We start from the raw sequence: 4,641 nt of genomic DNA on the forward strand, positions 1-4,641 counted from the left end.
TTTCCAGTCAAAACAAAGAAGCACAGGAAAGAAGGAGGGAGTGTCCTTATGTTTAATGCTGAGATGGGTGGGACGGTGAGGCACAAGCCAATCTCCATGTCACCATTCACTACAGAGGTCTGTACTCCAACCCTAATGGAGCTGAACACAAAGGCCTTAGCTGTTGCCTTGGGGTCTGTAGTGGGCAGAGTACAAGAAGTCTGTAATCTCTGTGGAAAATTAGAGAGACTTTTCTCTTTCTCTCAACCCCCCCCCCCCCCCCCCCCCCCGCCCACCGACAGAGGAGTGGGCTGTCAGGAATCTTCAGGCTGACGTTAGCCGACGCACGGCTCACGAAATCCCCCATAAAATCATCCTGTTTCTTTGTTTGACAAGATATGTTTTAAAATGACATACACGATAGCAACAGTTGTGAACAAACCTCCCAAAATACGAGGAATATGAAGTATACAAGAAACACGGTTGTTTGTATTCCAGGGTATAGAAGTAAATAAAACATTCAAAAACAAACCAAAATAATAAGATAATGTATTGGAGAGTGATTGTTTATGCCTGTATACTAAGGACCGTTTGGTGGAGGACCGGTGTCTGTTTTTTCACTATACATCTTTTTTTTTTTTTTTTCTATGGTTGCACTCCAGTATCTCAGTTGAAATCTTCTCCTTCCTCTTTTGTTGTGTACCCCAAGGCTTTATCTCCTGGTGCAGCTTTCCATGCACTGGTTCACCTTTCCCTCTGTCCGTCAACCCCTTTCCTCATTCACTCCCCTTCTTCCCCTCCTCTTTGACATTCATGCCTCGGTGCGAGCAGCATCGGCAGATGGGCCTGCATTTGGCCAGTGCTGGTCTGGAGCCCCAGGGTGTCCACCTTTAAGATCTCCATCCAGACTCAAAGACACCTAAACCCCCAGAACCACGCTTTCAACCTACGCTCCCCACTTGGAAAACCTGATTCATCTCTCTACAGGATATCAAACACAGAGATAGAAAGAGAGAGAGAGAGAGAGAGAGAGAGAGAGAGTGAGAGAGAGAGAGACATTATGACTCCGCTCCCTGCCCAGCCACCACCATGCCAAATCACGTTGGACCAAATTAGACTGATGCATTTCTAAAGAGCTTTGAGGGGATCTCAGCCGAAAAACGGAGGGCTATTTCTGCCCTCGCTGAGCAGACAGCAAAAATCCACCTTGAGTGGATTAGTGTGTTAAGGTGGTCTCCAAAGCAAACGTAAACACAGGATGTCTCGGGCAATCTGCGAGCAATATCGTGACACGTAATAGTCGCGATAAAAGTCAAATGAGCAGAAGACAGTGCCTGTGCGTGTGTATGTGAATTTGTATGCCTGTGTGTGTGTGTGCAAGCAGAGACGTGGTCTGAACATGCAGTCTTATACAAAACACTTGCCCCCGAGGTACACTGCCTTTGATCTGCTGCTGGTGACAGGTGCAAGACTTTGGTCAGGTGTGCAGAGTCAATGGCCATATGGTTCTACTATTGTCTAACTTTTATCCACACAAACTCAACAGAAGCCCAACCACCGGCTATTGGAGCCAATCAGAGCCAGTCAGAGCTTACAAGAGCCAATCAGGGTCGTATAGAGGCAAAAAAGAACCAATCAGAGCTTTTAATATCCCTGTTGTTGCATTATATAGATAGATACTGAAAACATCTGCTCAGTTACAAATGAGTCATGAAATCTGGTGTGAGTAAAAAACCTCACAGCAGCATAGCAACAGAAAAGATTTTTAATGTGTTTCTAGGAATATACTTTATTTGCTGTGCAAGCAACCACTTAGATATACTATACTATACTTAGATATAATATACTATATTACATATTGAAGACAATATTTACAAAAAAAACTGAAGTATTACTGAAGTAAAATTGCTTCATAACATGAACAAATACCTACCGTGAATTTGATACTTTCATGGTATGATGCATGCATTACCAAATACAAGCGGCTGTTGCCTCTTGCCTGCATTTTAGTTTGTCTGTCCAAATGTATGTTAGAGCAACACAGAGGTCACGTACCTCTCAAAAGCCAAGTTACATCTACATGCGATTTTTTCTTCTGTTTCGTGGTGCATGTATGGCTGATATGTAATTAAATTATAATCAGTCAGTCTTTCAAATCATAAATGTCATAAACGTAATCTAAACCGTATCTAATGTGTGAGCCTAAAAGAAGGTGACTGTTTGCGCTTGAGGAAAGTGCGAGTTGATTGATGAATATCCTGGGTGTGTATATCACTCTGACACAGGCTGCCAACTGTTGCTGAAATATAGCGGACATTAGAGCAGTTTGGATGGAGCGAGTGGATGGAGTCCAACCCCACAACCCCCTCCCACCCTCCACCCTGGCCTCAGCCCTGGGCCCCCGTCTCCATTGTTTCCTGCTGAAAGCCTGCCTAGGAGCAGCCGTAGCTCTAGTGGCAGCAGAGAGGGCGGTGGAGACAGAAAAGGGGGAAGAGGGTGGTGGGGTGGGTAGGGACTGACAGCTGTGCTCTGGTTCTGACTCTGACAGCTGCCCTGGCTGAACCCCAGGGCCCCCAGGGTCTCTGGAGCCTGCTGCTGCAGCACAGAGATTAGAGGGATGCTGGCACGTGTGGCCCTCCCTGATGAACCCCCCCCACCCCACCACACACACACACACACATACACACATACACGCACACCACCCCCTGTCTGAGAACAAGACAATGGTTGAATGTAAGCAGACCTTGCGGCTCTCTCTGGACGCCCACGGTGACAAAAAGGATGGGCAGCTTGCCCCTACCAACCCTAACCTGGATCCAATCTCCCTCTGCCAACCTGCTTGATTAGAAGCTGTTGGTTCATACAGAGAGGACACAAAGAGAGGATGGATGAAGTAAGAGAGGGAGAGAGAGAGAGAGAGAGAGAGAGAGAGAGAGAGAGGTGAGCTCTCCCTCTGTGTCCTGCAAGAAGCCTCAGTAGCAGCTGCCTGTCCTACAGAGGGGTAATTTGAGCCCCATCCCTTTCACAAAAACACAGGGCTCAGAGTAAGAATGGAGAGAGGCTGCAGTGTTTGCCAGTGTGTGTGTGTGTGTGTGTGCGTGTGTGTGTATGAGTGTATGGGGATAAAGGGGTTGGATGATAGTGTGTGCATGGGTTTGCCCTGAGAATAAAGGGCACACTTTCAACCAAATGGCTGTTTTGCAAATGAAAGGAGAGTTCAGGAGGACAAAGTAAGACACTTTCGTCAGCGAAAAGAAACAAAGAAAAAAAAAATCATACGTCTGATCCTGCTTCACCGACGCTCCACAAAAGGAGACGCAGAGAAAGGTTTAGGTTAGCACAGACAGGACGTAGGCAGCTAAACACAGTGAATAACATTTGCCTTTGTCATTGACATCAGTGGGACCCATGCAAATATGTCACCTAAGATTTAAAACTCAAGAGACATGCAAAAATCTGCTTAATTTGCCTTCTCTCTAAGACCTCGCTCTGAAAAACAAATATTTTAAACAATGAATTTTAGTTGCTGGGACGTATTTGCACAGACATGGGGGCTGATCATATTGTCTGCCACCAGAGTGATAAAAATTCAAAGCCAAAAACTATTGGTATTACCATGGTAACAGTGTTAAGTATGATTACTAAGCCAATTGTAGAGTATGAACGCATGCATATGGTGATTTTAAGAGGGATAGTAATCACTGTTACAACCCCACAGTGAGTGAGTGTGTGTGCGGGTGTGTACGCGCGTGCGTGCATGTGTGTGTGTGTTAAGGCAGATGGTTTTGTATGACCCAGAATGATGTAGCTATTGTCTGGCTGTCTCAGTGCCTGCAATTCAACAATGGGTTCATTCAGATTGAAAACTACCAACTTTTGAAAATCACAAAATGTTGACTTGGCCTGTTTTTCTTTTTGTCTTTCCCACCACTTCATCTTTGATTAAGCTGTTCTTTTTCCCTGACCGTACTGTGGATAGAAGCTTTCATTCTGGCTAACCCATCCTCCACTGTTAATAACGAATTGAAGTGGCATCAACTAGAGGCAGTTCTTGTATTTTATGAGTGGCTTTTCTAGTTGTTAGCAGATTTTGGCATTGCTAACATGTAATAAAACGACAGAAGTGATGATTCATGCATTTTAGATTCCCATCACTGGCAATGATACCCCGTTTCCTGAATCTGGAGGAAGCATCCAAAAGACGTTAGAATGAAGTGCTTTGTTTATGAACTCAGGGAGGAAAATAAATAGAATCACAAAACTTGAAAACAAACAGAGTGGGCAGTATTTGGACAGATTTTGATGTCATGTCAGCGTGCATGGGAAAAACATACGCAAATTGAACAGTGAAACAGAGTCATGTCAAAGTACGAGAGAGGTACTCGTGTGAAAAGATCTAATGCTGTCGTTGTTGTTGTTGTTGTTGTTTTCTGATGTACTGCTGTCGCAGTTCACCACATGAAAAAAAAAAGAGAGAAAAAATATCAAGTCCCTTTGGGGAATTGTGTTTTTACAGCAATAACCAAAAGAACAACCAGAAAAATAACAACAAGGCACCCACAGTAGTACATAAAGCACAGCAGAATAATTTCACTCAGTCAGTCTTACACATGCCCAATCCAATATTGATCTTAAGACTTGAAAAGGGAAGTTTATTCATAT

The sequence above is a fragment of the Chanos chanos genome, chromosome 1 (assembly GCF_902362185.1).
Source record: "Chanos chanos chromosome 1, fChaCha1.1, whole genome shotgun sequence".
In the NCBI taxonomy this organism is placed as follows: domain Eukaryota; kingdom Metazoa; phylum Chordata; class Actinopteri; order Gonorynchiformes; family Chanidae; genus Chanos; species Chanos chanos.